This window comes from Plecotus auritus (genome assembly GCF_963455305.1).
Source record: "Plecotus auritus genome assembly, chromosome: 3".
In the NCBI taxonomy this organism is placed as follows: Eukaryota; Metazoa; Chordata; class Mammalia; order Chiroptera; family Vespertilionidae; genus Plecotus; species Plecotus auritus.
Window position 1 is genome coordinate 115,544,493 of NC_137772.1, and position 15,010 is coordinate 115,559,502.

Sequence of the window (15,010 nt, forward strand, 5' to 3'; positions counted from 1 at the left end):
AAAGCCTGGGGTGGGGGAAAGGGAGTGGGAGTGGGCTGAAAGGGTCAATGAGGGAAAAAAGGGGACATATGTAATACTTTCAACAATAAAGTTGTGTTTTTTAAAAAAAGAAAGAAGATGGAGAACAATTTTGGGCAGCGTACACAGGTTTCTTAGAAATAAGGCCTGACAGGACAAATCCAGGCCACAAAGGAGACAATTATCAGGTGGCCTACTAAGGGCAGCTATGTTCAAGAGTCAGCTCAGAAGTTCATGCAAATCATTGATTAGAGAGTTGCAAGACCAGCCATGTGAAAGGTATGGGAATTTAGGAACCAGGAAGAATTTAAGGCAGATTGTGAAACTGAAAGTTACAGGAGAGCACCTGGGGGGCAAAATCTAGTGTACTGAATGAAGGTAGTGGAAGACTGTTGTGCCCTGTTCCTGAGCAGTTGTATCCAAGCAAGAATGAATGCATGGACCAGGTCAGCTTAAGGGAGGAGTGTGGTAGACTACTCATCATGCATTGGTTTTTCTTTTTCACAATTTTCCCTGTAACCAAATATATCTTTTTGGTAAAAAAAAAATCCATTTGATGTGTTTGATGTATTTGACTTCCTTTCCCTTTAGCCACAGAAGTTACTATATAACCTTAGCTAGCTTTATCAGAGTCCTTTATCAACCTGGCCACAGTGATTGATTCAAGGATGAGGACATAATCTAACTGGACCAGGTACAACCTTCCCAAGGCTCTTGATATTAATTTCTAGGAAAAAGATTATTTCTTCTCTCTGTATTTGCTATCTGTATAATGAGAAACATTGGCATCCTATGGGGCTCACCTGAAAAGGAAGCCAAGAAAATTGAAAACTGAGCCTAAAGGTGGAGAAGACTAAGATTCCTGAGAAAATCCCCTGTAGTATGCCAAATTAGATTTGCTACCTTCTTAGTTAAGGAAGCCAATCTATTCCCTATTTTGTTTACACTGGTTTGGGTGAGTTTCTGTGACATGTAACTTTAGTGTTTACCAAAATAGTGAGTGCTCTGGTGGTGTGCACAGTTGGTTGCTGTCCCATGCACCCAAGGGTCATGGATTGATTCTTGATCAGGGTACATGCCTGGGTTGCAGGTTCAATCCTTGGTTGGGGTGTGTGCAGGAGGCAACCAACCGATGTTTCTCTCTCACATTGATGTTTTTCTCTCTCTTTTTTCTCTCTCTCTCTCCTTCTTCCTTCCCTCTCTCTCTAAAAAGAAATAATGGAAAAAAAAGTGGATAAATGCATCTAGCTTCAGTAACCAGGTAGACATACTCTGTGGTAGGCAATTGTAACCACTGCAATTTTGTCAGGGATAAATGACATTAGGATTAGAAAGTACGATATATTAAACTAGAATTTATGGAATTTATTTCATATTTTTATATGAAAATGAAAATGGAAAAAGAAAAATTTAAAGCTTATATAAACAGAATATAAAGTTTTAAAGACATTGCTTGTTTTATTCTACCTTATTTTATTATGGTTATTTAATGATGTTTGTCTATTCCCTATGGCACAGATATCTGTTGATTTGAAATAAATTGGATTGAATGTAAATAGCTTTCAAAATGGAAGAGAAAATAAAATTATATTTATGACTACTTACTTGGCACCAGACACCATAAAACCATTTTCTAATTTTTTCTTATTGTTCGCTCAACACTGCAATGGGAAAGCCATTTGCTTCTTCATTTAACAGATAAGGACTTGAAGAATGAAGTGCCATCAGTGACTCCTGACATCACACAGAGCTAGGGTTTGAATCCTGCACTGGTAATCTTTCCCTCATACGATTATGCATGTAGGATTCTCCCACTTGCTCTGGTCTGGATTTGAGATGAGATGAATCATATATGCTAGGATAGTTTTGCTTCAGTATTGATTCTAAATTATGAGAATTTATCTCTAATGTATTAACCTTGTTTGTGGTCCTTATTTGAGGAGTGAAATGTACTAATGGAAGAAATCATGAGCATGAAAACTTTCTTATCTATTCAGAAAACTCTGTCCTTTCCCCCTCACTTCCTATTTAACTTTAGTACCAGAACCAGAACGCTCTCCAAAGAGCCAAGTCCTCAGTAGGTGTTGTTTTATAACTACTTCAAACAAGAAGCCACTCTAAAGACAGTAGCTTAAAAAAATGTGTTTCTGGTAAATTAAAGGAGGTTAACTGATCACTGGAGATAAACAGGTGATGAAATACATCACTGGTATATCATTCATAATTCATTCCTGCTGAGTGGCTGACAAGGCATCTGAACCTGCATGGTGGCTTGCTCAGAAGTGCAGGCTAAGGTCACCAGGGCAGTTTCATTACAAACCAGTGTGAAGCACAGCCTGTCTCTATCAATTACTGCTGTTTGATAACAGACATTAAGTCAAGGTCTGTTCTTCCTCAGGATGCAGCCACACATTCTGAAGTCATCAGCTTGAAAGGATAATCCACAGGCCTCAGGGTTTAGCTCATGTATTACATCCCATCATGACTCAAGGTATAAGCCTTGGGTATGAAGGAAGCCTCTGCTCTCTTCATAGTGAGGCAAACTGGGATTTATTGCCCTGGAGCCAAGTGAGATCCACAGTTTTGGGGGCAGTTGACCCCAGTAATCACTATTGCAGAGCTATCACAGACAGATTCAGCCTAAGCAGTCTTGATCAAATGAAGGACTGTCTGCTGGAACCTTTCTCTTTGGGGCATGGATATGTTCTGTTTAGGTCTCACTTTTCTTTAAAAAAACCACATGTATGCTTCCAATAGTTTTTTTGTTTGTTTGTTTGTTTTTGTTTTTAATATTTTGGCCTTTTCAAGAGCACTGAGTCACAAATTGGCATGGATTTGACACAGGTAACCCATCATCTGAAGGCTGTCTCCACGCTTCAGAAATAGATCCTAGCCTGGTACATGCTAGTAATTCATCATAATACAATGAAGAAAAATTATAAAACGTTTTACAAAATTAAGGGTGCAAAAAAAGGGCACTTCCTCCTGAACAGGCTTCATTTTCCTGTGGGACTGATTCAGGCTGTTTGTGAAGTGCCAGAATCTTGCACCCATATTTTTTTTGCAGGAATGTTCTGAATAGCTCACATTCCTTTCATGTTTAAAGCTCTCCTTTATATCAGGGGGATCTCTATATCTGGAATAAGTTGAGAATACTTGATTCCTCTTTCCATTCAGTAAAAAGCCCAACTGGGAATATTTCACCTTTATGCACTTTCCCCCAAACATTCTGCCCAGTTCTGCTCTGGAATCACCATGTGCGGTGAAGTTGATCTCATGGTTTCTCCATTTAAAACAGGTTTTCAGGTGGAGCTGAGCTCTGAAGCTCCCATCAATCCCATCTGGATTTGTGAAAGAAACCCTTCCCACAGAACCCTGTTATAAACTTTTTAAGGAGCTAGTCACACTGGAGAATGCAGAAAGATTTATCACAAAGAGGAACAATCCATTTCAAAATTAATAATGTGTTAATAATTTAATTAATTACAAATTTTGCTTTCTTAAGAAATCATCAGAGCTACTTTACACAAATGTAAGCATGAGGAAGATTGAACACAATTCTACTGCCTATTACAGGGTACAAAAAATCCAAACAACCCATGAATGATAACCAGCTCTGAAGGGTATAGGCACAAACACTTATGGGGTGGATAGCTTCCTCAGTGTATATAATGAGTGTATATTATTTGCGACCTGCTTTTACACACACACACACACACACACACACACACACACACACGGACACAGCACACATACTTCCATTAGATTAAAAATAAAACATCTCTTTATTTAAAATATATTTTTACTGATTTCAGAGAGGAAGGGAGAGGGAGAGAGATAGAAACATCAATGATGAGAGAGAATCATTGATCAGTTGCCTTCTGCAAGCCCCTCCACTGGGGATCGAGCCCGCAACTTGGGCATGTGCCCTTGACCAGAATCAAACCTGGGACCCTTCAGTCCGCAGGCTGATGCTCTACCCACTGAGCCAAACGAGCTAGGGCAACATATTTATCGAGTAAAGAAAAATGCAGACTCCTCACTTCTACAAAATTTATGAGAGTAAAATGTTTAAAAATACACACACACACACACACACACACACACACACACACACTTGTTTTCCTCCATCACCCACAGCTAAACAGCTATAGTAGATATTTATTAGCAAGTAAAACAAAGATTTTGGAAACATATCATTTTGCAGAATCATTTGATAAAAGACTGGAAAATGTTCTTGTCATTTTTGATTCCTGTAATTGTTCAGTTTGTAGGACATTGCGTCCTAAAAAGCAGTTCCCTGTGTGAGCTTGTTAATATGTATACTTTACAATGACATGAACTCCCCCTCAGTTTTAATGTGGTGATTTTCTCCCATTTTCAACTATTGAATACAATAAAATATTATTAAAAATAAGCTACTTCTGTGCATTGGTTTCCTGGAAAATACTATTTTGTATAATTCCTAAATTTGTTTATTAATTATTTTAGATTTAGCAACTCATAATGCTTTACTATTTTGGGGAATTTTATCAACTCATTTTAACCTAGGTGATTTATTAATTTCTTGAAAATAAGCATAAAATACACTCTTTTATAAAATTAAAGATAGGCGGTATTTTGTCACAAGTTTTGTCTCTTAACTGATAAGATTGCATAACAATCTTCAGACTAATTTTGACTGTTGTATAATATCCTAAAGTATTTTATCTAGGTCAAAATAATTCAGTCAGTAAGAGAGCATTTTAAAATAATTTTTATTTTACAAGAGGTTTTGATTTACAGAAAAGCTGTGAAGGTGGTGAAGATTTTCCACAGACTTCACACTCATTTTTCCTATTATTAACATTTTACATTACTATGCTGTTTGTCACAGTCAATGAACCAATATTGGTGCATTATTATTAATGAAAGTCCATAGTTATTCAGAATTCTTTACATTTTACCAAATGTTCTGTTCCTGGATCCCATCTAGATTCTACATTAAATTTAGTTATCATATTCTTTAGGCTCCTCTAGAAACGATGACAGTTTCTCAAACGTGAGAAGTTAAGATTAAACACTTAATCTTAACTTTTCCTTTTTGTTCTCAATAACTAGCATACATTAGGTAGTTTTGTTTATAGAAGTAGAATTTGGGACAAAGTTGGGAAGAAGTAATTAAATCACTTCTCATCAAATTAGTAGCATAGATTAGCTAAAACTTTTTGCAAAAACTTTAAAAAACAATTATAAACTTGAGTATGCTTGGTGAACAATTTTCAGTGTGAAGAGAATATCACCTTACAGGGCAGTACTAGCTTGATTTTCCATTAATGACGAAGATAAGAATGTTTATTCACTTCTGCTTTACAAGATAAAAAGAAGTAGTTTGTGACCATTTTTTATTCAAACAGATAAGTTTTAGATATCAGATAAACAAATGTACCAAGAGCATGTATACCCCAAATGCATTTATTTAAGTGTGTAAGGCAACTCTGAGCCATCTGAACTAATATCATTTCTTATATTTAATAGAGGGGCTATTATTCCTGAGCAATGTCAAACAGTGTTGTCTTCTCAGGTAGGAGTTAATAGGAAAAAGGCACTTCTTTTTATACTTTTGTCATTCATTTGTAACATTTTGTTGTTGTTTAAAATGATAAAAAAGATCTCTGACTTCATATACAAATCTTATTTTTCAATTAAGAAAGAGTATTGGTGTGTCAGATATTTGGGACAAGTAATGTTCTAATAAGGAAGTAAAACTGAGTACGAAGGATCAAAGAGGCTTCTCATTTTTATTTGTAATTTTGCTTTTAATCTTAGAAAGTAACCCAACTAAATTTAGCTGTTTGATAAGGAGATTCCCTTTCTGTAGGTAGTTCAGATTTATAAGCAATAGTGTATAAACATTGATAATAATATAAAAAACCATTTGAACAGTCACTTAATTTCACTCTAGGAAAATTTACTCTCAACATTCATGATTATTAGGAGTTTGCTATTACTGAAGTGGGAAAACAACTATGGATTGTCATGGAAGTTTTATCACCATTGAATACATCAAATGGGGAAAAGAGTACAAATTCTGTGTATCCATCCATCCATCCATCCATTCAGTGAGTTAAAACTATTCAACAAATATTAACTATGTGTTGAGCACTTCACTGGAAAAGAAGAGACAATAGTTTATGTCTTTGGGTGACACATTCTAAGAGGAAGCCATGTATGTGCAGACAAATAGAAGGGAAATTATGAGATATACAGTAATTAGTAATATAAAACCAAAGTAGTGTGGACAAGGGAGAACATGTGATCCAGCAGTTGTGTTCTCAATGGGCATTTTCAATCTAGCTGAATGGGAACTAGTAACAGAGCCACCCACCATGGTCCAAGACTCAGCTCAGACTGGGCCCAAACAACAGGCAATACCTGACTCAAGTCCAGCCTGAAAAGAGAATTACCACCACCTTCTACGGAGACATGTTTACACATATGCTCTAGGTCAGTGGTTGGCAAACTCATTAGTCAACAGAGCTAAATATCAACAGTACAAAGATTGAAATTTCTTTTGAGAGCCAAATTTTTAAAACTATATAGGTAGGTACATTGTTATTAACTTAATTAGGGTACTCCTAAGCTGGCCTTTGCTAAAAACGTCCTCAGTCTGATTGAGATACGTTTGCTGAGGTCGACCCCTTCCAACTATCCTATTCACACTCATCTTGTATACTTGTTTCATCTATCTCCTTTCATTTATCCTCTCTATATGTCCAAACCATCTCAACATACCTTTCTCAATCCTCGACACTACATCTTCTTTCACTCCACAACGTTCCCTAAAATTAACTTGATAAACTTTACTTAAAGTTTTAAGTCTTAGTTAAAACTATAGGTACATTGAATAAAACTTGATATCATACTTAATAATGATATTATTTATTGATAAAATTAAATCCCTTACAATTTACCTTACAATATCCATAAAATAAAATCATGACAATGACTGACAAACACTAATGTGAACAATGGCCTTGCATCTCCTTGGAAAGTTTGGGTAAGTCAGGTTTGTATGTTGTTGTTTTTAATTTTAGGCACGATTCCAGGTTCTCATCAATAAGGCGACTTCTCAATTTACTCTTGATAAGGTTCATGCTTGAAAATGATTGTTCGCATAAATATGTAGACCCGGATAAGGAAAGAACAGCAAACGCTAGTTTTTTCAGTTGATTATATGAGTCAGGAATACTATTCCAGGTGTTAAAAATCAACATATCTTCCTTCTCCAGGTCTTTCAAAGCAGAGCACTTGTGCTGTGAACTAAGTTCACATTTGTTTTTCTCCAATATTTCTATATCAGCACAAAGACGTTCAAATTTCGAGCTCCACAATTCTTTGTTTTTTAAATCTAGCAATTGCATTTCAAAGTTGCCAATGTCAATATTAAAGGGAGAAAAATTTAATTGTTACAGTAGCATTAAGAGGTTTTTTAAACAAAGGCTAACGTTGCTTTGCTGTTTCTGAATTCCTGAAACCTGTTGAGAAAAGCTTCCCCCATATTTAAAAGTGTTGTTTTGAAATAGCAAATGTCAATATCAGAATTATTTTTTTGGCGATGTTTCAACAGGCTTGGAAAGTGAATCAAAATTTCTCTTTCAAAATCTTGAGCAAAAAGAGGTAATTTGTTTTCGAATGAAATAACTTCTTCTAACATCGAAAAAATTATGTTTCCTTTCCCCTGTAGTTTACGATTAAGCTGATTTAGATGAGATGTAACGTCTACCATGAAATAAAATTTTTGGATCCACTGATCGTTCATTAGTTCTGGATAGTGAACACCCTTCTCAAGGAGAAATGCTTTAATTTCTGTTAATAAGGAAGCGAAACGTTTCAAAACGTTTCCTCTTGATAACCAACATAGCTTGTTATGCAGCAGAAGATCTGTGTACTCACTCTCCATTTCAACTAAAAATTCTTTAAATTGGCAATGATTAAGAGCTTTAGCTATAATGGAGTTGATAATGTTAATCACCAATTCCATAACTTTGCAAATTTCTTCTGGAAATGTCTGCGCACAAAGCGCTTCTTGATGAATGATGCAATGGTAAGTAAGTATCTCATGATTAATTTTTTCTTCCAAAATAGCAACAAACCCATTTCTTAGCCGGTCATACTTTTCGCCCCGTCTGTTGAAATTGAGACAATTTTATCGAGTGGAATATGATGTTTTTCAATGCACTCAATTACAGCATTTGCTATATCCTCTCCACGTGTTTGACCTTTTAGTGGCAATAATCCTAAAAGTTCTTCTTTAGGACCTGTAGATGAAATAAATCATACAAAAAGTGAAACTTGCGCTGTATCATTTATGTCACAAGACTCGTCAACTGCTGTTGATAAAGCTGAAACCAATTTAAGATCTCCGACTTGCTGGTCGGTTATATTCAAAGACATTTTGACTCTTCTATCTTTCACTGTTTTAGCAGACAATGGTAACTCTTTAATTTTTTTAAGAATATCTGCTTTGTTCTTAAAATCCTGAAATAGCTCTTCGGATGCATTTATAAAACAACTTTTTATGTATTCACCGTCTGTATATGGTTTTCCTCTCTTAGCAATCTCTTGACTAACCACAAAACTTGCAATATTAATATTGTTGGAAGATTGCACCCAGTAATTAAATACAGAACTTGATTTTTTTTGACTCTTCTGAAGTTCCTCAACTGCTTTCTTCCTTGCATCACTGACAGGATATTTAGTACTAAATGACATGTGTTTAGTTGTAAAGTGTCTCTCCAAATTTGATTTCTTGTTATGCACCAATTTTTCCTGACAAATAAGACAGGTCGGAAGGCCATTTAAGTTTTGAATAAACGTGAAAGTCTCGGTCCATTCAACTTTAAATTCACGGTTTTTGTCTTCCGTTTTTCTTTGCTTCTTCTTTGTAGCCATGTCAAACAGGGCACCTAAAAAAAGTTTCATTTTATAATAATAAAGCCACCAACACAAAATAATTACAATTCTTAAATTGATGACAAAAATACCTGTAGGATTTGCAGCTGGTTGGAAAAATACAGGTAACTTTATGCTTCGAGTAGGTACTTTTGTCACCCGTGGGCGATTTGCGGACGCGACTAGCACTAACCACTGCACAATGAGACTGCTGACTGACTGGCTCACTCAACTCGTGCATGCCCGCACGTGGTATTTTGTGGAAGAGCCACACTCAAGGGGCCAAAGAACCGCATGTGGCTCGCAAGCCATGGTTTGCCGACCACTGCTCTAGGTTTACATATTACATCAGATGATAGAACAGAAGGGTGTGGGAAATGTTTGAATTAGTCAAAGGAAGAAACTCAGGGAGTCGTGCTGATGAAATTTTTCTCAGACATTTTACCCTTACTCATTAAAACATTCCAGCTCATTCAAAAATCTACAAGATGAACTGTTGTTTTTCTTTCATGCAAATCCAGTATTTTTTCCTAATAAAGTCAACATTTCAAAGGAGCACAAAGAATATGTATGTTCAATATGATAATGGTTCAATTAATTTTAATTTGCTACCAATTTACATATAACTATACATTTTATGGGCATTCTTAATTTGATAATAGTATTTTTAGTTTCTTCTATTAGAGAGTAAAATCAGTATCATAGCCTTAACCATAGATTATTTGATATTTTTATTCAGATTCCTGATGACAAATATCTATACTTATAATAGGGTAATATACAAATTGGTCAGGACACTGTCACATAATGACCAATCAGCAGGAAGGCATGGCAGCGAGCTATGAGCTGTGGAGTGCTACAGGAGGGCGGGGCAGTGAGCTATGTGTGGCGGATAGCTACGAGCAGCAGTGGGCAGGGTGGCCAGCTGAGGCAAGCGGCAGCAAGCTACTTGTGCACGGATTCATGCGTAGGGCCACTAGTAGTCTATAAATGCTGTACAACTAATTTCCAAGGTAGAACAATATTTAAAATGACTAGATTATGAAAGCTAGGCTTATGTCTAGATCAGTGGTCGGCAAACTCATTAGTCAACAGAGCCAAATATCAACAGTACAACGATTGAAATTTCTTTTGAGAGCCAAATTTTTTAAACTTAAACTTCTTCTAATGCCACTTCTTCAAAATAGACTCGCCCAGGCTGTGGTATTTTGTGGAAGAGCCACACTCAAAGGGCCAAAGAGCCACATGTGGCTCGCGAGCCATGGTTTGCTGACCACTGGTCTAGATGGAGGCTTAGAAATTCCTGCATGATTCAGTTCCAGAGTGTGTATGGTATCACCAACAGACTGATGTCTTCTGGGATGTTTGATTTAAAAAGTGGATCAAACCTGGGGAAAACCTTAGCAAGCACTAAAGTAATTAAAGGACGGTGACTCACGTTGAGCAGTGGTATGATGTAGACTTATCAGACTACTCAGAAAATATAAGTGGCCTGTGATATTGGATTTAGCAGCAAGATATCTGGATTATAAAGACAGGCTTGTTAGGGTGCCAGCACTAATAAAACTAGGAAATGATCAACATTTATTATTGGTGCAATTCAAGCTTCCTTGAGAGTCAATTTCCTTCTTTCAGTGATATTTTCTAATTATATGATATCCTCTTTTATATATCTAATTCCTATTAGTTCTTCTTAAAGTATTAACTGAATATAAAGTATCAAATCATAATTTCTGTTACAACCTCTCAGAGAACAGTAACTCATTTATCTATCTCAGTATAAACTCCCAGGAACCATATATAATTCTTCCATAAATATTTATTTTTATACTCTATTCTTAAAATATTATCACTGAATTGACTTAAAAAATTTTAGATGGTGTGGTTATATTCTGATGCTGTGATTATGGGATAAGGACCTTGTGGGGCGTTAATGACAAATGTTTCAAAATGCTTCAAGTCCAGCCCTAGCTGGTTTGGCTCAGTGGATAGAGCATCAGTCTGCAGACTGAAGGGTCCTGGGTTCGATTCTGATCAAGGGCACATGCCCCGGTTGTGGGCTCAATCCCCAGTAGGAGGCTTGCAGAAGGAAGTCAATCAATGATTCTCTCTCATCATTGATTTTTCTGTTTCTCTCTCCCTTTCCCTTCCTCTCTGAAATCAATAAAAACATATTTAAAAAAATGCTTCAAGTCCAAAATATCTAATCAATTTCATGAGCATAGTTGTTTGCTATCAAGAAGATGATTCCACTCATGTACTGGTGAAACAGAAGTTAAGAAGAGGAAGGCACAGCAGTAGGAAGCTAGTGCAATAGATTGTAGATTAATGTTTTCCAAAGAGCTCTTTTTCCTCTTCCTTCAGTTTTTGCAAATTTCAATCATGATGATATGATGTCGTCATAGTCCTCTTGTACTAGCATATTGAAAAGTAACTACTATAAATAAAAAGTGCCTATTTAAATTTTTTTGCATATTTTTTACAGATATGAGTGTTCATTGCAAATTCTGATTTCATCTATAATAATAAAAGCATAATATACTAATTAGACTGGACGTCCTTCCAGATATCCTTCCTTCCGGACAAAGCCACAGTGGGCAGGGGCCGATGCACGAATTATATGCATCAGGCCTCTAGTATACAATAATTGGCAATTAAAATATATTAGTTGTGTATAAACTCTGATTTATTGCATTATTTTCTCTTATTAGATAAACACATAAGTTTTCTTTCTTTTTAAAACTTCTACTTTATTTCTTATTTTTTAATTGAATTTATTGGAGTGACATTGGTTAATAAAATTATATAGGTTTCAGTTATACAATTCTATAATACATAATCTGCATATTGCATTGTGTGTTCACCACCCCAAGTCATGTCTCCTTCCATCATCTATTCCTCTCTACCTGCCCTTCCCGCTCCTCCTCCCCAGTTCCCTCTTATAATCACCATATTGCTGTCTGTGTCTATGAAGTTTTTATTTCTTTGTTTAATCCCTTCACCTATTTTTGTTAATCCTCATATGAGGATATTTTTAGAGAGAGTGGAAGTGAGGGGTAGAGACAGAGAGATAAACATGTATGTGAGAGAGACACATCGAGTGGTTGCTTCCTGCTTGCGCCCTTCAGTCCGAGGATCTGAGCCAAACTGGCTAAGGTCCTTCACCTTCTTTTTTCTTGCCCCCGAGCCCCTTCCCTCTGATAGCTATCAGTCTATTCTCTGTATCTGAGTCTGTTTCTACTTTGTTTCTTTATTTTGTTTACTAGATTCCACATATAGGTGAAATCATATGGTACTTATCTTTCTCTGACTGGCTTATTCCACTTAGCATAATACTCTCCAGGTCCATCTATGTTGTTGCAGAAAGATAAGATTTCCTTCTTTATTTACAGCTGAGTAGTATTTTATTATGTAAATGTACCACAGCTTTTTATCTATGCCTCTACTCATGGGCACTTGGGCTGCTTCCAAATATTGGCTATTGTAAATAATGCTGCAATGAACATAGTGGTGCATATATTCTTTCAAATTAGTGTTTCAGGTTTCTTTGAATATATTCCCAGAAGTGAAATTGCTGAGTCAAAAGGCAGTTCCATTTTTAATTTTTTGAGGTAACGCCATATTTCTTTGCACAGTGGCTGCACAAATCTGCATTCCCACCAATAGTGTATGAGGGCTCCCTTTTCTCCACAAATGTAAGGTGATATCACATTGTGGTTTTAATTTGCATTTATCTGGTGATTAGTGATATTGAGCATTTTTTAATGTGTCTATTGGCCATCTGTATGTCCTCTTTGAAGAAGTGCTTATTCAGGTCTTTTGTTCATTTTTTAATTGGATTATTTGGGGGATTTTGGTCTTGAGTTTTATAAGTACCTTATAAATTTTGAATATCAAGCCCTTATCGTATGTACCAGTGAATAGGTTCTCCCATTCAGTGGATTGTCTTTTTATTTTGTTGATGGTTTTCTTCGCTGTGCATAAACTTCATGTGAATTCAAATGAATGAAAGTACAGATACAGAATACATATACATGATTTTATGATATATTTATATTGAGTAAAAGGTCTTCTATCAATGCAATTAAAATAGTTTATTTTTTATGAAATTTAAATTATTTGGCTTATACCATAACTTACCATGTAATTTTAATTTTTATAAGCTTTGAGGCTTAATGTATTCCAACTCTGGAATTGTTTTAAATTCAGAAAATAGCAGGCTCTAAATATTCTAGTTGAAATATTTTCTACTGTATCTGTATTCAATCAGGAACTTTATACACAGCATTTAAGAGCCAAATGAAACTGTAGCATGTAACTCTGAATTTCAGTCTCTACTTGGCATAATTCTTGTGTCCCAGAACTTGTGCTCTGGGTGTAATAGTAGTGTGTGTGCTATCAATTGTGTCTCCCTTTTATTTCATGGGAGTCCCGATATGGGAGCATTGCTAGATCTACTTGATCCCACACCCTGATGGTAGTTCCTGGCAACAGTCCAAGTTACTCCACACTGGCCCCTTCCCACCTCCCTCAACTCCATTTCTCCTTTCCACCTCGCTGAATCCTTGTCCTTTGGCTTTCCCTCTAAAGTTTCAAACTCAAGCTGTCAAATCTAATCATGACACCTGTCTTCTGTGCCACTGGGGACTGCCACTTCCATTTGCTAGTACAATGCCTCCTCTTGGATCTGTGGATTTGTGTGCAATACAGCAGAAAATTCAGATGACAAAGTAAGTTCACTGTGACAAGTATCGAACTCCCTTCTAGCCTTAAAAAAAATAACTAAGTTAATTATTCATCATAAAAATATCAAAGCTGCATGTAGTCAGAAGAAAAAATAAGAAGGGGAGAAGAATTATATATGCTAAGTCCTTATAGTTTAGAGAGAAGGTCATACTTTGTTAGAAAAATATATAGTTAATACATATGCTTAAACTTTTCTCTGAGTGGATTAAGATAGATCATAATCTGAACAGAATGAGCAGGAAAAATTCGGGATCAGTCAGGAAATGAACAAATAATACTAAAATTACAAAGTAGGCATAACTATAATGCTATATACAACATTATATGAACAATTTGAAATATATAGATGAATTTTGAAAAATATACCTTACCAAACTTGTCTCAAATTTTGAAAAATATACCTTACCAAATTTGTCTCAAAAAAAGGAAATTTAAACCAACAACTTTTAAAGGAAATAAATTGGCATTCTACTTTCTCCTGACCCCTCCTTCAAATGACAAGATTAGACATTTTAATAAATGACTCCTAATAAAACATCAAGGCAAACTATTCAGATAACATAGCAAGAGAAAATTATGTGACTTACTAGAGGCCTGGTGCACGAATTCATGCACGAATGGAGTCCCGAGGGGGTGGGGAGGGGCCAGGATGTGATTGGCCCTCTGGGTGGGTGGTGGAATGCCCTTGCCCACCTGGGATCCAGATCCATCCTGCTGACATTCGCACAGGTTATTGGGAGCCACCTGGCAGCCACTTTTATATCCTTTCTTCCTTGTAGGGCATCTAGGGAGGGGAAGCGGCCACGGTGCTTGAAGCTGACTTCCAGGAGGCTGGTGGCGTTGTTGGGATCATGCTGGCGGCACTGGTCCATCAGTGCCTGGCCCATTTGCAGGACTACTAAGGGAGTGAGTGGCTGCCACCAGGCTGTGGGCTGCTGGGACGGGTCTGTCAGCTGAGCGGCACTCCCACTGTGGTAGCGCACTGACCACCAGGAGGCAACTCCTGCGTTGAGAGTCTGCCCCTGGTGGTCATTGCATGTCATAGCAACAGTTCAACTGGTCATTCTGGTCATTTCAGTCATTCCAGTTGCTTAGGTTTTTATATATAGAGATTTTATGAGGTAAATGTAATGTTAATAATAAATTTAAACAAAGAAAACAGTAAAAATCTAGAGCAATTTTACTAATGAACATATTTTTAAAAATCTCAGAAAAAGAGAAAGAATAGGAAATATAGCAGTATTTAATAAAAATACAGCAAGAACAAGTGGAATTTATTACAGGAATATAATACTGGTATGATAGAAAATGT